This window comes from Pseudophryne corroboree, chromosome 4, assembly GCF_028390025.1.
Source record: "Pseudophryne corroboree isolate aPseCor3 chromosome 4, aPseCor3.hap2, whole genome shotgun sequence".
Taxonomy (NCBI): Eukaryota; Metazoa; Chordata; class Amphibia; order Anura; family Myobatrachidae; genus Pseudophryne; species Pseudophryne corroboree.
Genome location: NC_086447.1, coordinates 278,237,780 through 278,264,497, shown reverse-complemented (window position 1 = coordinate 278,264,497; position 26,718 = coordinate 278,237,780).

Sequence of the window (26,718 nt, the reverse complement as noted above, 5' to 3'; positions counted from 1 at the left end):
TCTCGTAGTCCGTAGTGGATGCTGGGAACTCCGAAAGGACCATGGGGAATAGCAGCTCCGCAGGAGACTGGGCACAACTAAAGAAAGCTTTTAGGTCACCTGGTGTGCACTGGCTCCTCCCACTATGACCCTCCTCCAAGCCTCAGTTAGGACACTGTGCCCGGACGAGCTGACATAATAAGGAAGGATTTTGAATCCCGGGTAAGACTCCTACCAGCCACACCAATCACACCGTATAACTCGTGATACTATACCCAGTTTAACAGTATGAAAACAACTGAGCCTCTCAACAGATGGCTCAACAATAACCCTTTAGTTAACAATAACTATGTACAAGTATTGCAGACAATCCGCACTTGGGATGGGCGCCCAGCATCCACTACGGACTACGAGAAATAGATTTACCGGTGAGTAAAATCTTATTTTCTCTGACGTCCTAGTGGATGCTGGGAACTCCGAAAGGACCATGGGGATTATACCAAAGCTCCCAAACGGGCGGGAGAGTGCGGATGACTCTGCAGCACCGAATGAGAGAACTCAAGGTCCTCCTCAGCCAGGGTATCAAATTTGTAGAATTTTGCAAACGTGTTTGCCCCTGACCAAGTAGCAGCTCGGCAAAGTTGTAAAGCCGAGACCCCTCGGGCAGCCGCCCAAGATGAGCCCACCTTCCTTGTGGAATGGGCTTTCACCGATTTAGGATGCGGCAGTCCAGCCGCAGAATGCGCCAGCTGAATTGTGCTACAAATCCAGCGAGCAATAGTCTGCTTAGAAGCAGGAGCACCCAGTTTGTTGGGTGCATACAGGATAAATAGCGAGTCAGTTTTCCTGACTCTAGCCGTCCTGGAAACATAAATTTTCAAGACCCTGACTACGTCCAGTAACTTGGAATTCTCCAAGCCCCTAGTAGCCGCAGGCACCACAATAGGTTGGTTCAAGTGAAAAGCTGATACCACCTTAGGGAGAAACTGGGGACGAGTCCTCAATTCCGCCCTATCCATATGGAAAATCAGATAAGGGCTTTTACATGACAAAGCTGCCAATTCTGACACACGCCTGGCTGAAGCCAAGGCCAATAACATGACCACTTTCCACGTGAGATATTTTAGATCCACGGTTTTAAGTGGCTCAAACCAATGTGATTTTAAGAAACTCAACACCACGTTGAGATCCCAAGGTGCCACTGGAGGCACAAACGGGGGCTGAATATGCAGCACTCCTTTCACAAACGTCTGAACTTCAGGTAGTGAAGCTAGTTCTTTCTGGAAGAAAATCGACAGAGCCGAGATCTGTACCTTAATGGAGCCTAATTTCAGGCCCATAGTAACTCCTGCTTGTAGGAAATGCAGAAATCGACCTAGTTGAAATTCCTCTGTTGGGGCCTTTTTGGCCTCACACCAAGCAACATATTTCCGCCATATGCGGTGATAATGCTTTGCAGTTACATCTTTCCTGGCTTTAATCAGCGTAGGAATGACTTCCTCCGGAATGCCCTTTTCCTTCAGGATCCGGCGTTCAACCGCCATGCCGTCAAACGCAGCCGCGGTAAGTCTTGGAACAGACAGGGCCCCTGCTGCAGCAGGTCCTGTCTGAGCGGCAGAGGCCATGGGTCCTCTGAGATCATCTCTTGAAGTTCCGGGTACCACGCTCGTCTTGGCCAATCTGGAACCACGAGTATTGTTCTTACTCCTCATTTTCTTATTATTCTCAGTACCTTTGGTATGAGAGGCAGAGGAGGGAACACATAAACTGACTGGTACACCCACGGTGTCACTAGAGCGTCCACAGCTATCGCCTGAGGGTCCCTTGACCTGGCGCAATATCTCTCTAGTTTTTTGTTTAGGCGGGACGCAATCATGTCCACCTGTGGCCGTTCCCATCGATTTACAATCAGCGTGAAGACTTCTGGATGAAGTCCCCACTCTCCCGGGTGGAGGTCGTGCCTGCTGAGAAAGTCTGCTTCCCAGTTGTCCACTCCCGGAATGAACACTGCTGACAGTGCTAGTACGTGATTTTCCGCCCATCGGAGAATCCTTGTGGCTTCTGCCATTGCCATCCTGCTTCTTGTGCCGCCCTGTCGATTTACATGGGCGACTGTTGTCTGACTGGATCAGTACCGGCTGGTGTAGAAGCAGGGATTTTGCCTGACTTAGGGCATTGTAAATGGCCCTTAGTTCCAGAATATTTATGTGTAGGGAAGTCTCCTGACTCGACCATAGTCCTTGGAAGTTTCTTCCCTGTGTGACTGCCCCCCAGCCTCGAAGGCTGGCATCCGTGGTCACCAGGACCCAGTCCTGTATGCCGAATCTGCGGCCCTCTAAAAGATGAGCACTCTGCAGCCACCACAGCAGAGACACCCTGGTTCTCGGAGACAGGGTTATTAGGCGATGCATCTGAAGATGCGATCCGGACCATTGGTCCAACAGGTCCCACTGAAAGATTCTGGCATGGAACCTGCCGAAAGGAATTGCTTCGTAAGAAGCAACCATCTTTCCGAGGACACGCGTGCAGTGATGCACCGATACCTGTTTTGGTTTCAGGAGGTCTCTGACTAGAGATGACAGCTCCTTGGCTTTCTCCTCCGGGAGAAACACTTTTTTCTGGACTGTATCCAGAATCATACCCAGGAACAGTAGACGTGTCGTCGGAACCAGCTGTGATTTTGGAATATTCAGAATCCAACCGTGCTGGTGTAGCACCTCCTGAGATAGTGCTACTCCCACCAATAACTGCTCCTTGGACCTCGCCTTTATTAGGAGATCGTCCAAGTACGGGATAATTAAAACTCCCTTTCTTCGAAGGAGTATCATCATTTCCGCCATTACCTTGGTAAACACCCTCGGTGCCGTGGAGAGTCCAAACGGCCGCGTCTGGAATTGGTAATGGCAATCCTGTACCACAAATCTGAGGTACTCCTGGTGAGGATAGTAAATGGGGACATGCAGGTAAGCATCCTTGATGTCCAGGGATACCATGTAATCCCCCTCGTCCAGGCTTGCAATAACCGCCCTGAGCGATTCCATCTTGAACTTGAATTTTTTTATGTATGTGTTCAAGGATTTCAAATTTAAAATGGGTCTCACCGAACCGTCCGGTTTCGGTACCACAAACTGTGGAATAGTAACCCCGTCCTTGTTGAAGTAGGGGCACCTTGATTATCACCTGCTGGGAATACAGCTTGTGAATTGCCGCTAGCACAGCCTCCCTGTCTGAAGGAGTAATCGGCAAGGCAGATTTTAGGAACCGGTGGGGTGGAGACGCCTCGAATTCCAGTTTGTACCCTTGAGATACTATTTGCAGGATCCAGGGATCCACCTGTGAGCGAGCCCACTGATCGCTGAAATTTTTGAGGCGGCCCCCCACCGTACCTGGCTCCGCCTGTGGAGCCCCACCGTCATGCGGCGGACTTGGAAGAAGCGGGGGAGGACTTTTGCTCCTGGGAACCTGCTGTTTGTTGCAGCCTTTTTCCCCTACCTCTGCCTCTGGACAGAAAGGACCCGCCTTTTCCACGCCTGTTTTTCTGAGTCCGAAAGGACTGTACCTGATAAAACGGCGCCTTTTTAGGCTGTGAGGGAACATGGGGTAAAAATGCTGACTTCCCAGCAGTTGCTGTGGAAACTAGGTCCGAGAGACCATCCCCAAATAACTCCTCACCCTTATAAGGCAAAACTTCCATGTGCCTTTTTGAATCTGCATCCCCTGTCCACTCGCGAGTCCATAAGCCTCTCCTAGCAGAAATGGACAATGCACTTATTTTAGATGCCAGCCGGCAGATCTCCCTCTGTGCATCTCTCATGTATAAGACTGAGTCTTTTATATGCTCTATGGTTAGCAGAATAGTGTCCCTGTCTAGGGTGTCAATATTTTCTGACAGGGAATCTGACCACGCAGCGGCAGCACTGCACATCCATGCTGACGCAATAGCTGGTCTAAGTATAATGCCTGAGTGTGTATATACAGACTTCAGGATCGCCTCCTGCTTTCTATCAGCAGGTTCCTTGAGGGCGGCCGTATCCGGAGACGGTAGTGCCACCTTTTTAGACAAACGTGTGAGCGCTTTATCCACCCTAGGGGGTGTCTCCCAACGTGACCTATCCTCTGGTGGGAAAGGGAACGCCATTAGTAACTTCTTAGAGATTACCAATCTTTTATCAGGGAAAGCCCACGCTTCTTCACACACTTCATTTAATTCTTCTGATGGGGGAAAAACTACGGGTAGTTTTTTCTCCCCAAACATAATACCCTTTTTAGTGGTACCTGGGTTTATATCAGAAATTTGTAACACCTCTTTCATTGCTTCAATCATGCAACGAATGGCCTTAGTGGACATTAGACTAGACTCATCGTCGTCGACACTGGTGTCAGTATCCGTGTCGACATCCGCGTCTGTCATCTGAGGTAGCGGGCGTTTTAGAGCCCCCGATGGCCTTTGAGACGCCTGGACAGGCACGAGCTGAGAAGCCGGCTGTCCCGCATTTGGCATGTCGTCAAATTTTTTGTGTAAGGAGTCGACACGTGCACGCAATTCCTTCCATAAGTCCATCCACTCAGGTGTCTGCCCCGCAGGGGGTGACATCCCTTCTATAGGCATCTGCTCCGCCTCCACATCATTATCCTCATCAAACATGTCGACACAGCCGTACCGACACACCGCACACACACAGGGAATGCTCTAACAGAGGACAGGACCCACAAAAGCCCTTTGGGGAGACAGAGTGAGAGTATGCCAGCACACACCAGAGCGCTATATAATGCAGGGACTAACTGAATTATGTCCCCTATAGCTGCTGTTATATATACTGCGCCTAAATTTAGTGCCCCCCTCTTTTTTACCCTTTTCTGTAGTGTAGACTGCAGGGGAGAGCCAGGGAGCTTCCTTCCAGCGGAGCTGTGAGGGAGAAATGGCGCCAGTGTGCTGAATGAGATAGCTCCGCCCCTTTTTCGCGGACTTTTCTCCCGCTTTTTTTATGGATTCTGGCAGGGGTAATTATCACATATATAGCCTCTGGGGCTATATATTGTGGTATTTTTGCCAGCCAAGGTGTTTTTATTGCTGCTCAGGGCGCCCCCCCCTAGCGCCCTGCACCCTCAGTGACCGGAGTGTGAAGTGTGTATGAGGAGCAATGGCGCACAGCTGCAGTGCTGTGCGCTACCTTGGTGAAGACTGATGTCTTCTGCCGCCGATTTTCCGGACCTCTTCTTGCTTCTGGCTCTGTAAGGGGGACGGCGGCGCGGCTCCGGGACCGAACACCAAGGCCAGTTCCATGCGGTCGATCCCTCTGGAGCTAATGGTGTCCAGTAGCCTAAGAAGCCCAAGCTAGCTGCAAGCAGGTAGGTTCGCTTCTTCTCCCCTTAGTCCCTCGCTGCAGTGAGCCTGTTGCCAGCAGGTCTCACTGTAAAATAAAAAACCTAATTATATACTTTCTTTTTAGAAGCTCAGGAGAGCCCCTAGTGTGCATCCAACCTCGGCCGGGCACAAAATCTAACTGAGGCTTGGAGGAGGGTCATAGTGGGAGGAGCCAGTGCACACCAAGTGACCTAAAAGCTTTCTTTAGTTGTGCCCAGTCTCCTGCGGAGCCGCTATTCCCCATGGTCCTTTCGGAGTTCCCAGCATCCACTAGGACGTCAGAGAAAATAAGATTTTAAACCTCCCGGTAAATCTTTTTCTCGTAGTCCGTAGAGGATGCTGGGGACTCCGTAAGGACCATGGGGATAGACGGGCTCCGCAGGAGACATGGGCACTTTAAGAAAGAACTTTAGGTATGGGTGTGCACTGGCTCCTCCCTCTATGCCCCTCCCCCAGAGAAACTGTGCCCAGAGGAGACGGACAGAACGAGGAAAGGATTTTTGTTAATCCAAGGGCAAGATTCATACCAGCCCACACCATTCACACCGTATAACTTGTGTTATATACGAACCAGTTAACAGTATGAAACAACACAGCATCAGTTCGAGACTGACGAAAACTATAACATAACCCTTATGTTAACAAAACTATATACAAGTCTTGCAGAAGTAGTCCGCACTTGGGACGGGCGCCCAGCATCCTCTACGGACTACGAGAAAAAGATTTACCGGTAGGTTTAAAATCTTATTTTCTCTTACGTCCTAGAGGATGCTAGGGACTCCGTAAGGACCATGGGGATTATACCAAAGCTCCCAAACGGGCGGGAGAGTGCGGATGACTCTGCAGCACCGATTGAGCAAACAGGAGGTCCTCCTCAGCCAGGGTATCAAACTTACAGAACTTTGCAAAGGTGTTTGAACCCCGACCAAGTAGCAGCTCGACAAAGTTGTAATGCCGAGACGCCTCGGGCAGCCGCCCAAGAAGAGCCCACCTTCCTAGTGGAATGGGCCTTAACAGATTTTGGTAACGGCAATCCAGCCGTAGAATAAGCCTGTTGAATCGTGTTACAGATCCAGCGAGCAATAGTCTGTTTTGAAGCAGGAGCGCCAACCTTGTTGGCTGCATACAGAACAAACAGTGCTTCTGTTTTTCTGACCCTAGCCATTCTGGCCACGTAAATTTTCAAAGCCCTGAGCACATCAAGGGACTCGGAATCCTCCAAATCTCGCGTAGCCACAGGCACGCACCACAATAGGTTGGTTCATATGAAAAGAGGACACCACCTTAGGCAAAAATTGAGGACGGGTCCGCAATTCCACTCTATCCATATGGAAAACCAAATAGGGGCTTTTATGAGACAAAGCCGCCAATTCTGAAACTCGCCTAGCCGAAGCCAAGGCTAACAACCTGACCACCTTCCAAGTGAGATATTTTAACTCCACCGTTTTAAGTGGTTCAAACCAGTGCGACTTAAGGAAACTCAACACCACGTTAAGGTCCCAAGGCGCCACCGGAGGTACATAAGGAGGCTGAATATGCAGCACTCCCTTCACAAAAGTCTTTACTTCTGGGAGAGAAGCCAATTCCTTCTGAAAGAAAATGGATAAGGCTGAAATCTGAACCTTAATGGAGCTTAACTTTAGGCCCAAATTCACTCCAGTTTGTAGGAAGTGAAGATGGAATTCTTCCGTAGGAGCATTCCTGGCCTCACACCAAGAAACATACTTTCTCCATATACGGTGATAATGTTTAGCTGTCACGTCCTTCCTAGCCTTTATCAGAGTAGGAATGACCTCATCCGGAATGCCCTTTTCCGCTAGGATCCTGCGTTCAACCGCCATGCCGTCAAACGCAGCCACGGTAAGTCTTGGAACAGACAGGGCCCCTGTTGCAGCAGGTCCTGTCTTAGAGGAAGAGGCCACGGATCTTCTGTGAGCATCTCCTGCAGATCCGGATACCAGGCCCTTCGCGGCCAATCTGGAACAATGAGAATTGTCTGTACTCCTCTTTTTCTTATTATTCTCAACACCTTTGGGATGAGAGGGAGAGGAGGAAACACATAGACCGACTGGAACACCCACGGTGTCACTAGCGCGTCCACAGCCACTGCCTCTTGACCTGGCGCAATACCTCTGTAGCTTTTTGTTGAGGCGGGACGCCGTCATGTCTATCTGTGGCAGTCCCCACTGACTTGCAATCTGTGCGAAGACTTCCTGATGAAGTCCCCACTCTCCTGGATGCAGGTCGTGTCTGCTGAGGAAGTCTGCTTCCCAGTTGTCCACTCCCGGAATGAACACTGCTGACAGTGCGCTTACATGATTTTCCGCCCAGCGAAGAATCCTGGTGGCTTCCGCCATTGCCACTCTGCTCCTTGTGCCGTCTTGGCGGTTTACATGAGCCACTGCGGTGATGACTGACTGGGTCAGAACCGGTAGGTCGCGAAGCAAGGTCTCCGCTTGACGAAGGCCATTGTATATGGCCCTCAGCTCCAGGACGTTGATGTGAAGACGAGTCTTTTGACTTGACCAAATACCTTGGAAGTTTCTTCCCTGTGTGACTGCTCCCCAACCTCTGGTCCGTGGTTACCAGAATCCAGTCCTGAATGCGGAACCTGCGACCCTCTAGAAGGTGAGCACTCTGTAACCACCACAGGACAGATACCCTGGCCCTGGGGGACAGGGTGATCAGCTGATGAATCTGTAGATGTGACCCGGACCATTTGTCTAGTATGTCCCATTGGAAAGTCCTCACATGGAACCTGCCGAAGGGAATGGCCTCGTACGATGCCACCATCTTCCCCAGGACCCGAGTGCAGTGATGCACTTACACCTGTTTTGGCTTCAATAGGTTCCTGACCAGAGTCATGAGTTCCTTGGCCTTTTCTATCGGAAGATAAACCCTTTTCTGGTCCATATCCAGAATCATGCCTAAAAAGGTCAGACGAGTCGTAGGAACCAACTGTGACTTCGGGATATTGAGAATCCAGCCGTGTTGCTATAACACCTTCAGTGAAAGTGACACGCTGTTCAGCCACTGCTCTCGTGATCTCGCTTTTATGAGGAGATCGTCCAAGTACGGGATAATTGTGACACCCTGCTTGCGCAGGAGCACCATCATTTCCGCCATTACCTTGGTGAAAATCCTCGGGGCCGTGGAAAGACCAAACGGCAACGTCTGAAATTGGTAATGACAATCCTGTACCGCAAATCTCATGGTACGCCTGATGAGGTGGATATATGGGAACATGAAGGTGTGCATCCTTTATGTCCAGAGATACCATAAAATAACCCCTTCTAGGCTGGCAACGACCGCTCTGAGCGATTCCATCTTGAACTTGAACCTTTTCAAGTATAGGTTCAGGGATTTTAAATTTAAAATGGGTCTGACCGAACCGTCCGGTTTCGGGACTACAAACAGGGTTGAGTAATATCCCCTCCCTTGTTTAAGTAGGGGGACTTTGACCACCACCTGTTGAAGATACAATTTGTGAATTGCATTTAACACTATCTCCCTTTCTGGGGGAGAAGCCGGTAGGGCCGATTTGAAAAATCGGCGAGGAGGCACCTCTTCGAATTCCAGCTTGTAACCCTGGGAAACAATTTCTATTGCCCCAGGATCCACCTGTGAGTGAACCCAGATGTGGCTGAAAACTCGAAGATGTGCCCCCACTGGGGCTGACTCTCTTAGCGGAGCCCCAGCGTCATGCGGTGGATTTAGTAGAGGCCGGGGAGGACTTCTGTTCCTAGGAACTAGCTGTGTTTTGCAGCTTTTTTCCTCTGCCCTTTCCTCTGGCAAGAAAGGACGCACCTCGTACTCTCTTGTTTCTCTGTGACCTAAAGGACTGCATTTGATAATGTGGCGCTTTCTTAAGTTGTGAGGGAATATAAGGCAAAAAAATTGATTTACCTGCCGTAGCTGTGGAGACCAAGTCCGAGAGAACTTCCCCAAACAATTCCTCACCCCTGTAAGGTAAAACCTCCATATGCCTCTTTGAGTCGGCATCACCTGTCCATTGCCTGGTCCATAGGACTCGTCTAGCAGAAATCGCCATAGCGTTGACTCTAGAACCCAGTAGGCCAATGTCTCTTTGGGCATCTCTCATATATGACAGCATCTTTAATATGTCCTAGGGTCAATAAAATGGTATCCTTATCCAGGGTATCAATCTCAGTCGATAATGTATCTGTCCACGCTATTACAGCGCTACAAACCCAAGCCGACGCTATCGCCGGTCTGAGTAAGGTACCAGAATGTGCGTAAATGTACTTCAAGGTAACCTCCTGCTTGCGATCAGCAGGATCCCTGAGGGTAGCCGTATCTTGGTATGGCAGCGCTACCTTTTTGGATAGGCGTGTCAACGCTTTGTCCACCCTAGGGGAGGATTCCCACCGTATCCTGTCCTTTGCCGGGAAAGGATACATCATTAGAATACTTTTGGGAATCTGCAGTTTCTTGTCTGGAGATTCCCACGCTTTTTCACATAACTCGTTCAGCTCATGAGAGGGGGGAAAGGTTACCTCAGCTTTCTTTCCCTTAAACATGTGTACCCTCGTGTCAGGGACAGAGGGGTCATCAGTGATATGCAGTACATCCTTTATTGCAATAATAAGATTTTACTCACCGGTAAATCTATTTCTCGTAGTCCGTAGTGGATGCTGGGAACTCCGAAAGGACCATGGGGAATAGCAGCTCCGCAGGAGACTGGGCACAACTAAAGAAAGCTTTTAGGTCACCTGGTGTGCACTGGCTCCTCCCACTATGACCCTCCTCCAAGCCTCAGTTAGGACACTGTGCCCGGACGAGCTGACATAATAAGGAAGGATTTTGAATCCCGGGTAAGACTCCTACCAGCCACACCAATCACACCGTATAACTCGTGATACTATACCCAGTTTAACAGTATGAAAACAACTGAGCCTCTCAACAGATGGCTCAACAATAACCCTTTAGTTAACAATAACTATGTACAAGTATTGCAGACAATCCGCACTTGGGATGGGCGCCCAGCATCCACTACGGACTACGAGAAATAGATTTACCGGTGAGTAAAATCTTATTTTCTCTGACGTCCTAGTGGATGCTGGGAACTCCGAAAGGACCATGGGGATTATACCAAAGCTCCCAAACGGGCGGGAGAGTGCGGATGACTCTGCAGCACCGAATGAGAGAACTCAAGGTCCTCCTCAGCCAGGGTATCAAATTTGTAGAATTTTGCAAACGTGTTTGCCCCTGACCAAGTAGCAGCTCGGCAAAGTTGTAAAGCCGAGACCCCTCGGGCAGCCGCCCAAGATGAGCCCACCTTCCTTGTGGAATGGGCTTTCACCGATTTAGGATGCGGCAGTCCAGCCGCAGAATGCGCCAGCTGAATTGTGCTACAAATCCAGCGAGCAATAGTCTGCTTAGAAGCAGGAGCACCCAGTTTGTTGGGTGCATACAGGATAAATAGCGAGTCAGTTTTCCTGACTCTAGCCGTCCTGGAAACATAAATTTTCAAGACCCTGACTACGTCCAGTAACTTGGAATTCTCCAAGCCCCTAGTAGCCGCAGGCACCACAATAGGTTGGTTCAAGTGAAAAGCTGATACCACCTTAGGGAGAAACTGGGGACGAGTCCTCAATTCCGCCCTATCCATATGGAAAATCAGATAAGGGCTTTTACATGACAAAGCTGCCAATTCTGACACACGCCTGGCTGAAGCCAAGGCCAATAACATGACCACTTTCCACGTGAGATATTTTAGATCCACGGTTTTAAGTGGCTCAAACCAATGTGATTTTAAGAAACTCAACACCACGTTGAGATCCCAAGGTGCCACTGGAGGCACAAACGGGGGCTGAATATGCAGCACTCCTTTCACAAACGTCTGAACTTCAGGTAGTGAAGCTAGTTCTTTCTGGAAGAAAATCGACAGAGCCGAGATCTGTACCTTAATGGAGCCTAATTTCAGGCCCATAGTAACTCCTGCTTGTAGGAAATGCAGAAATCGACCTAGTTGAAATTCCTCTGTTGGGGCCTTTTTGGCCTCACACCAAGCAACATATTTCCGCCATATGCGGTGATAATGCTTTGCAGTTACATCTTTCCTGGCTTTAATCAGCGTAGGAATGACTTCCTCCGGAATGCCCTTTTCCTTCAGGATCCGGCGTTCAACCGCCATGCCGTCAAACGCAGCCGCGGTAAGTCTTGGAACAGACAGGGCCCCTGCTGCAGCAGGTCCTGTCTGAGCGGCAGAGGCCATGGGTCCTCTGAGATCATCTCTTGAAGTTCCGGGTACCACGCTCGTCTTGGCCAATCTGGAACCACGAGTATTGTTCTTACTCCTCATTTTCTTATTATTCTCAGTACCTTTGGTATGAGAGGCAGAGGAGGGAACACATAAACTGACTGGTACACCCACGGTGTCACTAGAGCGTCCACAGCTATCGCCTGAGGGTCCCTTGACCTGGCGCAATATCTCTCTAGTTTTTTGTTTAGGCGGGACGCAATCATGTCCACCTGTGGCCGTTCCCATCGATTTACAATCAGCGTGAAGACTTCTGGATGAAGTCCCCACTCTCCCGGGTGGAGGTCGTGCCTGCTGAGAAAGTCTGCTTCCCAGTTGTCCACTCCCGGAATGAACACTGCTGACAGTGCTAGTACGTGATTTTCCGCCCATCGGAGAATCCTTGTGGCTTCTGCCATTGCCATCCTGCTTCTTGTGCCGCCCTGTCGATTTACATGGGCGACTGTTGTCTGACTGGATCAGTACCGGCTGGTGTAGAAGCAGGGATTTTGCCTGACTTAGGGCATTGTAAATGGCCCTTAGTTCCAGAATATTTATGTGTAGGGAAGTCTCCTGACTCGACCATAGTCCTTGGAAGTTTCTTCCCTGTGTGACTGCCCCCCAGCCTCGAAGGCTGGCATCCGTGGTCACCAGGACCCAGTCCTGTATGCCGAATCTGCGGCCCTCTAAAAGATGAGCACTCTGCAGCCACCACAGCAGAGACACCCTGGTTCTCGGAGACAGGGTTATTAGGCGATGCATCTGAAGATGCGATCCGGACCATTGGTCCAACAGGTCCCACTGAAAGATTCTGGCATGGAACCTGCCGAAAGGAATTGCTTCGTAAGAAGCAACCATCTTTCCGAGGACACGCGTGCAGTGATGCACCGATACCTGTTTTGGTTTCAGGAGGTCTCTGACTAGAGATGACAGCTCCTTGGCTTTCTCCTCCGGGAGAAACACTTTTTTCTGGACTGTATCCAGAATCATACCCAGGAACAGTAGACGTGTCGTCGGAACCAGCTGTGATTTTGGAATATTCAGAATCCAACCGTGCTGGTGTAGCACCTCCTGAGATAGTGCTACTCCCACCAATAACTGCTCCTTGGACCTCGCCTTTATTAGGAGATCGTCCAAGTACGGGATAATTAAAACTCCCTTTCTTCGAAGGAGTATCATCATTTCCGCCATTACCTTGGTAAACACCCTCGGTGCCGTGGAGAGTCCAAACGGCCGCGTCTGGAATTGGTAATGGCAATCCTGTACCACAAATCTGAGGTACTCCTGGTGAGGATAGTAAATGGGGACATGCAGGTAAGCATCCTTGATGTCCAGGGATACCATGTAATCCCCCTCGTCCAGGCTTGCAATAACCGCCCTGAGCGATTCCATCTTGAACTTGAATTTTTTTATGTATGTGTTCAAGGATTTAAAATTTAAAATGGGTCTCACCGAACCGTCCGGTTTCGGTACCACAAACTGTGGAATAGTAACCCCGTCCTTGTTGAAGTAGGGGCACCTTGATTATCACCTGCTGGGAATACAGCTTGTGAATTGCCGCTAGCACAGCCTCCCTGTCTGAAGGAGTAATCGGCAAGGCAGATTTTAGGAACCGGTGGGGTGGAGACGCCTCGAATTCCAGTTTGTACCCTTGAGATACTATTTGCAGGATCCAGGGATCCACCTGTGAGCGAGCCCACTGATCGCTGAAATTTTTGAGGCGGCCCCCCACCGTACCTGGCTCCGCCTGTGGAGCCCCACCGTCATGCGGCGGACTTGGAAGAAGCGGGGGAGGACTTTTGCTCCTGGGAACCTGCTGTTTGTTGCAGCCTTTTTCCCCTACCTCTGCCTCTGGACAGAAAGGACCCGCCTTTTCCACGCCTGTTTTTCTGAGTCCGAAAGGACTGTACCTGATAAAACGGCGCCTTTTTAGGCTGTGAGGGAACATGGGGTAAAAATGCTGACTTCCCAGCAGTTGCTGTGGAAACTAGGTCCGAGAGACCATCCCCAAATAACTCCTCACCCTTATAAGGCAAAACTTCCATGTGCCTTTTTGAATCTGCATCCCCTGTCCACTCGCGAGTCCATAAGCCTCTCCTAGCAGAAATGGACAATGCACTTATTTTAGATGCCAGCCGGCAGATCTCCCTCTGTGCATCTCTCATGTATAAGACTGAATCTTTTATATGCTCTATGGTTAGCAGAATAGTGTCCCTGTCTAGGGTGTCAATATTTTCTGACAGGGAATCTGACCACGCAGCGGCAGCACTGCACATCCATGCTGACGCAATAGCTGGTCTAAGTATAATGCCTGAGTGTGTATATACAGACTTCAGGATCGCCTCCTGCTTTCTATCAGCAGGTTCCTTGAGGGCGGCCGTATCCGGAGACGGTAGTGCCACCTTTTTAGACAAACGTGTGAGCGCTTTATCCACCCTAGGGGGTGTCTCCCAACGTGACCTATCCTCTGGTGGGAAAGGGAACGCCATTAGTAACTTCTTAGAGATTACCAATCTTTTATCAGGGAAAGCCCACGCTTCTTCACACACTTCATTTAATTCTTCTGATGGGGGAAAAACTACGGGTAGTTTTTTCTCCCCAAACATAATACCCTTTTTAGTGGTACCTGGGTTTATATCAGAAATTTGTAACACCTCTTTCATTGCTTCAATCATGCAACGAATGGCCTTAGTGGACATTAGACTAGACTCATCGTCGTCGACACTGGTGTCAGTATCCGTGTCGACATCCGCGTCTGCCATCTGAGGTAGCGGGCGTTTTAGAGCCCCCGATGGCCTTTGAGACGCCTGGACAGGCACGAGCTGAGAAGCCGGCTGTCCCGCATTTGGCATGTCGTCAAATTTTTTGTGTAAGGAGTCGACACGTGCACGCAATTCCTTCCATAAGTCCATCCACTCAGGTGTCTGCCCCGCAGGGGGTGACATCCCTTCTATAGGCATCTGCTCCGCCTCCACATCATTATCCTCATCAAACATGTCGACACAGCCGTACCGACACACCGCACACACACAGGGAATGCTCTAACAGAGGACAGGACCCACAAAAGCCCTTTGGGGAGACAGAGTGAGAGTATGCCAGCACACACCAGAGCGCTATATAATGCAGGGACTAACTGAATTATGTCCCCTATAGCTGCTGTTATATATACTGCGCCTAAATTTAGTGCCCCCCTCTTTTTTACCCTTTTCTGTAGTGTAGACTGCAGGGGAGAGCCAGGGAGCTTCCTTCCAGCGGAGCTGTGAGGGAGAAATGGCGCCAGTGTGCTGAATGAGATAGCTCCGCCCCTTTTTCGCGGACTTTTCTCCCGCTTTTTTTATGGATTCTGGCAGGGGTAATTATCACATATATAGCCTCTGGGGCTATATATTGTGGTATTTTTGCCAGCCAAGGTGTTTTTATTGCTGCTCAGGGCGCCCCCCCCTAGCGCCCTGCACCCTCAGTGACCGGAGTGTGAAGTGTGTATGAGGAGCAATGGCGCACAGCTGCAGTGCTGTGCGCTACCTTGGTGAAGACTGATGTCTTCTGCCGCCGATTTTCCGGACCTCTTCTTGCTTCTGGCTCTGTAAGGGGGACGGCGGCGCGGCTCCGGGACCGAACACCAAGGCCAGTTCCATGCGGTCGATCCCTCTGGAGCTAATGGTGTCCAGTAGCCTAAGAAGCCCAAGCTAGCTGCAAGCAGGTAGGTTCGCTTCTTCTCCCCTTAGTCCCTCGCTGCAGTGAGCCTGTTGCCAGCAGGTCTCACTGTAAAATAAAAAACCTAATTATATACTTTCTTTTTAGAAGCTCAGGAGAGCCCCTAGTGTGCATCCAACCTCGGCCGGGCACAAAATCTAACTGAGGCTTGGAGGAGGGTCATAGTGGGAGGAGCCAGTGCACACCAAGTGACCTAAAAGCTTTCTTTAGTTGTGCCCAGTCTCCTGCGGAGCCGCTATTCCCCATGGTCCTTTCGGAGTTCCCAGCATCCACTAGGACGTCAGAGAAAATAAGATTTTAAACCTCCCGGTAAATCTTTTTCTCGTAGTCCGTAGAGGATGCTGGGGACTCCGTAAGGACCATGGGGATAGACGGGCTCCGCAGGAGACATGGGCACTTTAAGAAAGAACTTTAGGTATGGGTGTGCACTGGCTCCTCCCTCTATGCCCCTCCCCCAGAGAAACTGTGCCCAGAGGAGACGGACAGAACGAGGAAAGGATTTTTGTTAATCCAAGGGCAAGATTCATACCAGCCCACACCATTCACACCGTATAACTTGTGTTATATACGAACCAGTTAACAGTATGAAACAACACAGCATCAGTTCGAGACTGACGAAAACTATAACATAACCCTTATGTTAACAAAACTATATACAAGTCTTGCAGAAGTAGTCCGCACTTGGGACGGGCGCCCAGCATCCTCTACGGACTACGAGAAAAAGATTTACCGGTAGGTTTAAAATCTTATTTTCTCTTACGTCCTAGAGGATGCTAGGGACTCCGTAAGGACCATGGGGATTATACCAAAGCTCCCAAACGGGCGGGAGAGTGCGGATGACTCTGCAGCACCGATTGAGCAAACAGGAGGTCCTCCTCAGCCAGGGTATCAAACTTACAGAACTTTGCAAAGGTGTTTGAACCCCGACCAAGTAGCAGCTCGACAAAGTTGTAATGCCGAGACGCCTCGGGCAGCCGCCCAAGAAGAGCCCACCTTCCTAGTGGAATGGGCCTTAACAGATTTTGGTAACGGCAATCCAGCCGTAGAATAAGCCTGTTGAATCGTGTTACAGATCCAGCGAGCAATAGTCTGTTTTGAAGCAGGAGCGCCAACCTTGTTGGCTGCATACAGAACAAACAGTGCTTCTGTTTTTCTGACCCTAGCCATTCTGGCCACGTAAATTTTCAAAGCCCTGAGCACATCAAGGGACTCGGAATCCTCCAAATCTCGCGTAGCCACAGGCACGCACCACAATAGGTTGGTTCATATGAAAAGAGGACACCACCTTAGGCAAAAATTGAGGACGGGTCCGCAATTCCACTCTATCCATATGGAAAACCAAATAGGGGCTTTTATGAGACAAAGCCGCCAATTCTGAAACTCGCCTAGCCGAAGCCAAGGCTAACAACCTGACCACCTTCCAAGTGAGATATTTTAACTCCACCGTTTTAAGTGGTTCAAACCAGTGCGACTTAAGGAAACTCAACACCACGTTAAGGTCCCAAGGCGCCACCGGAGGTACATAAGGAGGCTGAATATGCAGCACTCCCTTCACAAAAGTCTTTACTTCTGGGAGAGAAGCCAATTCCTTCTGAAAGAAAATGGATAAGGCTGAAATCTGAACCTTAATGGAGCTTAACTTTAGGCCCAAATTCACTCCAGTTTGTAGGAAGTGAAGATGGAATTCTTCCGTAGGAGCATTCCTGGCCTCACACCAAGAAACATACTTTCTCCATATACGGTGATAATGTTTAGCTGTCACGTCCTTCCTAGCCTTTATCAGAGTAGGAATGACCTCATCCGGAATGCCCTTTTCCGCTAGGATCCTGCGTTCAACCGCCATGCCGTCAAACGCAGCCACGGTAAGTCTTGGAACAGACAGGGCCCCTGTTGCAGCAGGTCCTGTCTTAGAGGAAGAGGCCACGGATCTTCTGTGAGCATCTCCTGCAGATCCGGATACCAGGCCCTTCGCGGCCAATCTGGAACAATGAGAATTGTCTGTACTCCTCTTTTTCTTATTATTCTCAACACCTTTGGGATGAGAGGGAGAGGAGGAAACACATAGACCGACTGGAACACCCACGGTGTCACTAGCGCGTCCACAGCCACTGCCTCTTGACCTGGCGCAATACCTCTGTAGCTTTTTGTTGAGGCGGGACGCCGTCATGTCTATCTGTGGCAGTCCCCACTGACTTGCAATCTGTGCGAAGACTTCCTGATGAAGTCCCCACTCTCCTGGATGCAGGTCGTGTCTGCTGAGGAAGTCTGCTTCCCAGTTGTCCACTCCCGGAATGAACACTGCTGACAGTGCGCTTACATGATTTTCCGCCCAGCGAAGAATCCTGGTGGCTTCCGCCATTGCCACTCTGCTCCTTGTGCCGTCTTGGCGGTTTACATGAGCCACTGCGGTGATGACTGACTGGGTCAGAACCGGTAGGTCGCGAAGCAAGGTCTCCGCTTGACGAAGGCCATTGTATATGGCCCTCAGCTCCAGGACGTTGATGTGAAGACGAGTCTTTTGACTTGACCAAATACCTTGGAAGTTTCTTCCCTGTGTGACTGCTCCCCAACCTCTGGTCCGTGGTTACCAGAATCCAGTCCTGAATGCGGAACCTGCGACCCTCTAGAAGGTGAGCACTCTGTAACCACCACAGGACAGATACCCTGGCCCTGGGGGACAGGGTGATCAGCTGATGAATCTGTAGATGTGACCCGGACCATTTGTCTAGTATGTCCCATTGGAAAGTCCTCACATGGAACCTGCCGAAGGGAATGGCCTCGTACGATGCCACCATCTTCCCCAGGACCCGAGTGCAGTGATGCACTTACACCTGTTTTGGCTTCAATAGGTTCCTGACCAGAGTCATGAGTTCCTTGGCCTTTTCTATCGGAAGATAAACCCTTTTCTGGTCCATATCCAGAATCATGCCTAAAAAGGTCAGACGAGTCGTAGGAACCAACTGTGACTTCGGGATATTGAGAATCCAGCCGTGTTGCTATAACACCTTCAGTGAAAGTGACACGCTGTTCAGCCACTGCTCTCGTGATCTCGCTTTTATGAGGAGATCGTCCAAGTACGGGATAATTGTGACACCCTGCTTGCGCAGGAGCACCATCATTTCCGCCATTACCTTGGTGAAAATCCTCGGGGCCGTGGAAAGACCAAACGGCAACGTCTGAAATTGGTAATGACAATCCTGTACCGCAAATCTCATGGTACGCCTGATGAGGTGGATATATGGGAACATGAAGGTGTGCATCCTTTATGTCCAGAGATACCATAAAATAACCCCTTCTAGGCTGGCAACGACCGCTCTGAGCGATTCCATCTTGAACTTGAACCTTTTCAAGTATAGGTTCAGGGATTTTAAATTTAAAATGGGTCTGACCGAACCGTCCGGTTTCGGGACTACAAACAGGGTTGAGTAATATCCCCTCCCTTGTTTAAGTAGGGGGACTTTGACCACCACCTGTTGAAGATACAATTTGTGAATTGCATTTAACACTATCTCCCTTTCTGGGGGAGAAGCCGGTAGGGCCGATTTGAAAAATCGGCGAGGAGGCACCTCTTCGAATTCCAGCTTGTAACCCTGGGAAACAATTTCTATTGCCCCAGGATCCACCTGTGAGTGAACCCAGATGTGGCTGAAAACTCGAAGATGTGCCCCCACTGGGGCTGACTCTCTTAGCGGAGCCCCAGCGTCATGCGGTGGATTTAGTAGAGGCCGGGGAGGACTTCTGTTCCTAGGAACTAGCTGTGTTTTGCAGCTTTTTTCCTCTGCCCTTTCCTCTGGCAAGAAAGGACGCACCTCGTACTCTCTTGTTTCTCTGTGACCTAAAGGACTGCATTTGATAATGTGGCGCTTTCTTAAGTTGTGAGGGAATATAAGGCAAAAAAATTGATTTACCTGCCGTAGCTGTGGAGACCAAGTCCGAGAGAACTTCCCCAAACAATTCCTCACCCCTGTAAGGTAAAACCTCCATATGCCTCTTTGAGTCGGCATCACCTGTCCATTGCCTGGTCCATAGGACTCGTCTAGCAGAAATCGCCATAGCGTTGACTCTAGAACCCAGTAGGCCAATGTCTCTTTGGGCATCTCTCATATATGACAGCATCTTTAATATGTCCTAGGGTCAATAAAATGGTATCCTTATCCAGGGTATCAATCTCAGTCGATAATGTATCTGTCCACGCTATTACAGCGCTACAAACCCAAGCCGACGCTATCGCCGGTCTGAGTAAGGTACCAGAATGTGCGTAAATGTACTTCAAGGTAACCTCCTGCTTGCGATCAGCAGGATCCCTGAGGGTAGCCGTATCTTGGTATGGCAGCGCTACCTTTTTGGATAGGCGTGTCAACGCTTTGTCCACCCTAGGGGAGGATTCCCACCGTATCCTGTCCTTTGCCGGGAAAGGATACATCATTAGAATACTTTTGGGAATCTGCAGTTTCTTGTCTGGAGATTCCCACGCTTTTTCACATAACTCGTTCAGCTCATGAGAGGGGGGAAAGGTTACCTCAGCTTTCTTTCCCTTAAACATGTGTACCCTCGTGTCAGGGACAGAGGGGTCATCAGTGATATGCAGTACATCCTTTATTGCAATAATAAGATTTTACTCACCGGTAAATCTATTTCTCGTAGTCCGTAGTGGATGCTGGGAACTCCGAAAGGACCATGGGGAATAGCAGCTCCGCAGGAGACTGGGCACAACTAAAGAAAGCTTTTAGGTCACCTGGTGTGCACTGGCTCCTCCCACTATGACCCTCCTCCAAGCCTCAGTTAGGACACTGTGCCCGGACGAGCTGACATAATAAGGAAGGATTTTGAATCCCGGGTAAGACTCCTACCAGCCACACCAATCACACCGTATAACTCGTGATACTATACCCAGTTTAACAGTATGAAAACAACTGAGCCTCTCAACAGATGGCTCAACAATAACCCTTTAGTTAACAATAACTATGTACAAGTATTGCAGACAATCCGCACTTGGGATGGGCGCCCAGCATCCACTACGGACTACGAGAAATAGATTTACCGGTGAGTAAAATCTTATTTTCTCTGACGTCCTAGTGGATGCTGGGAACTCCGAAAGGACCATGGGGATTATACCAAAGCTCCCAAACGGGCGGGAGAGTGCGGATGACTCTGCAGCACCGAATGAGAGAACTCAAGGTCCTCCTCAGCCAGGGTATCAAATTTGTAGAATTTTGCAAACGTGTTTGCCCCTGACCAAGTAGCAGCTCGGCAAAGTTGTAAAGCCGAGACCCCTCGGGCAGCCGCCCAAGATGAGCCCACCTTCCTTGTGGAATGGGCTTTCACCGATTTAGGATGCGGCAGTCCAGCCGCAGAATGCGCCAGCTGAATTGTGCTACAAATCCAGCGAGCAATAGTCTGCTTAGAAGCAGGAGCACCCAGTTTGTTGGGTGCATACAGGATAAATAGCGAGTCAGTTTTCCTGACTCTAGCCGTCCTGGAAACATAAATTTTCAAGACCCTGACTACGTCCAGTAACTTGGAATTCTCCAAGCCCCTAGTAGCCGCAGGCACCACAATAGGTTGGTTCAAGTGAAAAGCTGATACCACCTTAGGGAGAAACTGGGGACGAGTCCTCAATTCCGCCCTATCCATATGGAAAATCAGATAAGGGCTTTTACATGACAAAGCTGCCAATTCTGACACACGCCTGGCTGAAGCCAAGGCCAATAACATGACCACTTTCCACGTGAGATATTTTAGATCCACGGTTTTAAGTGGCTCAAACCAATGTGATTTTAAGAAACTCAACACCACGTTGAGATCCCAAGGTGCCACTGGAGGCACAAACGGGGGCTGAATATGCAGCACTCCTTTCACAAACGTCTGAACTTCAGGTAGTGAAGCTAGTTCTTTCTGGAAGAAAATCGACAGAGCCGAGATCTGTACCTTAATGGAGCCTAATTTCAGGCCCATAGTAACTCCTGCTTGTAGGAAATGCAGAAATCGACCTAGTTGAAATTCCTCTGTTGGGGCCTTTTTGGCCTCACACCAAGCAACATATTTCCGCCATATGCGGTGATAATGCTTTGCAGTTACATCTTTCCTGGCTTTAATCAGCGTAGGAATGACTTCCTCCGGAATGCCCTTTTCCTTCAGGATCCGGCGTTCAACCGCCATGCCGTCAAACGCAGCCGCGGTAAGTCTTGGAACAGACAGGGCCCCTGCTGCAGCAGGTCCTGTCTGAGCGGCAGAGGCCATGGGTCCTCTGAGATCATCTCTTGAAGTTCCGGGTACCACGCTCGTCTTGGCCAATCTGGAACCACGAGTATTGTTCTTACTCCTCATTTTCTTATTATTCTCAGTACCTTTGGTATGAGAGGCAGAGGAGGGAACACATAAACTGACTGGTACACCCACGGTGTCACTAGAGCGTCCACAGCTATCGCCTGAGGGTCCCTTGACCTGGCGCAATATCTCTCTAGTTTTTTGTTTAGGCGGGACGCAATCATGTCCACCTGTGGCCGTTCCCATCGATTTACAATCAGCGTGAAGACTTCTGGATGAAGTCCCCACTCTCCCGGGTGGAGGTCGTGCCTGCTGAGAAAGTCTGCTTCCCAGTTGTCCACTCCCGGAATGAACACTGCTGACAGTGCTAGTACGTGATTTTCCGCCCATCGGAGAATCCTTGTGGCTTCTGCCATTGCCATCCTGCTTCTTGTGCCGCCCTGTCGATTTACATGGGCGACTGTTGTCTGACTGGATCAGTACCGGCTGGTGTAGAAGCAGGGATTTTGCCTGACTTAGGGCATTGTAAATGGCCCTTAGTTCCAGAATATTTATGTGTAGGGAAGTCTCCTGACTCGACCATAGTCCTTGGAAGTTTCTTCCCTGTGTGACTGCCCCCCAGCCTCGAAGGCTGGCATCCGTGGTCACCAGGACCCAGTCCTGTATGCCGAATCTGCGGCCCTCTAAAAGATGAGCACTCTGCAGCCACCACAGCAGAGACACCCTGGTTCTCGGAGACAGGGTTATTAGGCGATGCATCTGAAGATGCGATCCGGACCATTGGTCCAACAGGTCCCACTGAAAGATTCTGGCATGGAACCTGCCGAAAGGAATTGCTTCGTAAGAAGCAACCATCTTTCCGAGGACACGCGTGCAGTGATGCACCGATACCTGTTTTGGTTTCAGGAGGTCTCTGACTAGAGATGACAGCTCCTTGGCTTTCTCCTCCGGGAGAAACACTTTTTTCTGGACTGTATCCAGAATCATACCCAGGAACAGTAGACGTGTCGTCGGAACCAGCTGTGATTTTGGAATATTCAGAATCCAACCGTGCTGGTGTAGCACCTCCTGAGATAGTGCTACTCCCACCAATAACTGCTCCTTGGACCTCGCCTTTATTAGGAGATCGTCCAAGTACGGGATAATTAAAACTCCCTTTCTTCGAAGGAGTATCATCATTTCCGCCATTACCTTGGTAAACACCCTCGGTGCCGTGGAGTCTCCAAACGGCCGCGTCTGGAATTGGTAATGGCAATCCTGTACCACAAATCTGAGGTACTCCTGGTGAGGATAGTAAATGGGGACATGCAGGTAAGCATCCTTGATGTCCAGGGATACCATGTAATCCCCCTCGTCCAGGCTTGCAATAACCGCCCTGAGCGATTCCATCTTGAACTTGAATTTTTTTATGTATGTGTTCAAGGATTTCAAATTTAAAATGGGTCTCACCGAACCGTCCGGTTTCGGTACCACAAACTGTGGAATAGTAACCCCGTCCTTGTTGAAGTAGGGGCACCTTGATTATCACCTGCTGGGAATACAGCTTGTGAATTGCCGCTAGCACAGCCTCCCTGTCTGAAGGAGTAATCGGCAAGGCAGATTTTAGGAACCGGTGGGGTGGAGACGCCTCGAATTCCAGTTTGTACCCTTGAGATACTATTTGCAGGATCCAGGGATCCACCTGTGAGCGAGCCCACTGATCGCTGAAATTTTTGAGGCGGCCCCCCACCGTACCTGGCTCCGCCTGTGGAGCCCCACCGTCATGCGGCGGACTTGGAAGAAGCGGGGGAGGACTTTTGCTCCTGGGAACCTGCTGTTTGTTGCAGCCTTTTTCCCCTACCTCTGCCTCTGGACAGAAAGGACCCGCCTTTTCCACGCCTGTTTTTCTGAGTCCGAAAGGACTGTACCTGATAAAACGGCGCCTTTTTAGGCTGTGAGGGAACATGGGGTAAAAATGCTGACTTCCCAGCAGTTGCTGTGGAAACTAGGTCCGAGAGACCATCCCCAAATAACTCCTCACCCTTATAAGGCAAAACTTCCATGTGCCTTTTTGAATCTGCATCCCCTGTCCACTCGCGAGTCCATAAGCCTCTCCTAGCAGAAATGGACAATGCACTTATTTTAGATGCCAGCCGGCAGATCTCCCTCTGTGCATCTCTCATGTATAAGACCGAGTCTTTTATATGCTCTATGGTTAGCAGAATAGTGTCCCTGTCTAGGGTGTCAATATTTTCTGACAGGGAATCTGACCACGCAGCGGCAGCACTGCACATCCATGCTGACGCAATAGCTGGTCTAAGTATAATGCCTGAGTGTGTATATACAGACTTCAGGATCGCCTCCTGCTTTCTATCAGCAGGTTCCTTGAGGGCGGCCGTATCCGGAGACGGTAGTGCCACCTTTTTAGACAAACGTGTGAGCGCTTTATCCACCCTAGGGGGTGTCTCCCAACGTGACCTATCCTCTGGTGGGAAAGGGAACACCATTAGTAACTTCTTAGAGATTACCAATCTTTTATCAGGGAAAGCCCACGCTTCTTCACACACTTCATTTAATTCTTCTGATGGGGGAAAAACTACGGGTAGTTTTTTCTCCCCAAACATAATACCCTTTTTAGTGGTACCTGGGTTTATATCAGAAATTTGTAACACCACTTTCATTGCTTCAATCATGCAACGAATGGCCTTAGTGGACATTAGACTAGACTCATCGTCGTCGACACTGGTGTCAGTATCCGTGTCGACATCCGCGTCTGCCATCTGAGGTAGCGGGCGTTTTAGAGCCCCCGATGGCCTTTGAGACGCCTGGACAGGCACGAGCTGAGAAGCCGGCTGTCCCGCATTTGGCATGTCGTCAAATTTTTTGTGTAAGGAGTCGACACGTGCACGCAATTCCTTCCATAAGTCCATCCACTCAGGTGTCTGCCCCGCAGGGGGTGACATCCCTTCTATAGGCATCTGCTCCGCCTCCACATCATTATCCTCATCAAACATGTCGACACAGCCGTACCGACACACCGCACACACACAGGGAATGCTCTAACAGAGGACAGGACCCACAAAAGCCCTTTGGGGAGACAGAGTGAGAGTATGCCAGCACACACCAGAGCGCTATATAATGCAGGGACTAACTGAATTATGTCCCCTATAGCTGCTGCTATATATACTGCGCCTAAATTTAGTGCCCCCCCCTCTCTTTTTTACCCTTTTCTGTAGTGTAGACTGCAGGGGAGAGCCAGGGAGCTTCCTTCCAGCGGAGCTGTGAGGGAGAAATGGCGCCAGTATGCTGAAGGAGATAGCTCCGCCCCTTTTTCGCAGACTATTCTCCCGCTTTTTTATGGATTCTGGCAGGGGTAATTATCACATATATAGCCTCTGGGGCTATATATTGTGGTATTTTTGCCAGCCAAGGTGTTTTTATTGCTGCTCAGGGCGCCCCCCCCTAGCGCCCTGCACCCTCAGTGACCGGAGTGTGAAGTGTGTATGAGGAGCAATGGCGCACAGCTGCAGTGCTGTGCGCTACCTTGGTGAAGACTGATGTCTTCTGCCGCCGATTTTCCGGACCTCTTCTTGCTTCTGGCTCTGTAAGGGGGACGGCGGCGCGGCTCCGGGACCGAACACCAAGGCCAGTTCCATGCGGTCGATCCCTCTGGAGCTAATGGTGTCCAGTAGCCTAAGAAGCCCAAGCTAGCTGCAAGCAGGTAGGTTCGCTTCTTCTCCCCTTAGTCCCTCGCTCGCTGAGCCTGTTGCCAGCAGGTCTCACTGTAAAATAAAAAACCTAATTATATACTTTCTTTTTAGAAGCTCAGGAGAGCCCCTAGTGTGCATCCAACCTCGGCCGGGCACAAAATCTAACTGAGGCTTGGAGGAGGGTCATAGTGGGAGGAGCCAGTGAACACCAGGTGACCTAAAAGCTTTCTTTAGTTGTGACCAGTCTCCTGCGGAGCCGCTATTCCCCATGGTCCTTTCGGAGTACCCAGCATCCATTAGGACGTCAGAGAAAATCATATATCGAAAGCCAATATTGGCTGTAACTTTGCATCATCGTAGTCGACACTGGAGTCAGAATCCGTGTCGGTATCAGTGTCTACTATTTGGGATAGTGGGCGCTTTTGAGACCCCAAAGGTACCTGCGACATAGGGACAGGCAGGTGTTGATTCCCTGCCTGTTCCTTAGCCTCAGCTTTGTCCAATCTTTTGTGCAATAAATTCACATTAGCACTTAAAACATTCCACATATCCATCCAGTCAGGTGTTGGCGTTGTCAACGGAGACACCACATTCATTTTCTCCACCTCCTCCCTAGGAGAGCCTTCTACCTCAGGCATGTCGACACACGCGTACCGACACACCACACACTCTGGGAATCGTCTTATCTGAAGACAGTTCCCCCACAAGGCCCTTTGGAGAGACAGAGTATGCCAGCACACGCCCAGCGCCAAAGACCCAGGAAAAACACACAATGTTTATCCAGATAGCGCTATAATCATGTATTTTGCGCCAAATTATGTGCTTCCCCCCTTCTTTAAAACCCTCTTTCACCGTGTAAGCAGGGGAGAGTCCGGGGAGCTTACTCTCAGCGCTGTGTTGTGGAGAAAATGGCGCCTGTGAGTGCTGAGGAACAAGCTCCGCCCCCTCAGCGGAGGGCTTCGGTCCCGCTAAAATATTGAAAAAACTGGCGGGGGCTCTTATATATACATTTTTGCCAGAGATTGAGGTTCATATTGCTGCCCAGGGCACCCCCCCTGCACCCTTACAGTGTCTGCCTGTGTGGAAGCAATGGCGCACAGCGCTACCGCTGTGCGTTACCTCACTGAAGATCTGAAGTCTTCTGCCGCCTCTGAAGTCTTCTTTCTTCTCATACTCACCAGGCTTCTATCTTCCGGCTCTGCGAGGACAGCGGCGTGGCTCTGGGACGGACGGCGATGCCTGTGTGGAAGCAATGGCGCACAGCGCTACCGCTGTGCGTTACCTCACTGAAGATCTGAAGTCTTCTGCCGCCTCTGAAGTCTTCTTTCTTCTCATACTCACCAGGCTTCTATCTTCCGGCTCTGCGAGGACAGCGGCGTGGCTCTGGGACGGACGGCGAGGGTGAGACCTGCGTACCGATCCCTCTGGAGCTAATGGTGTCC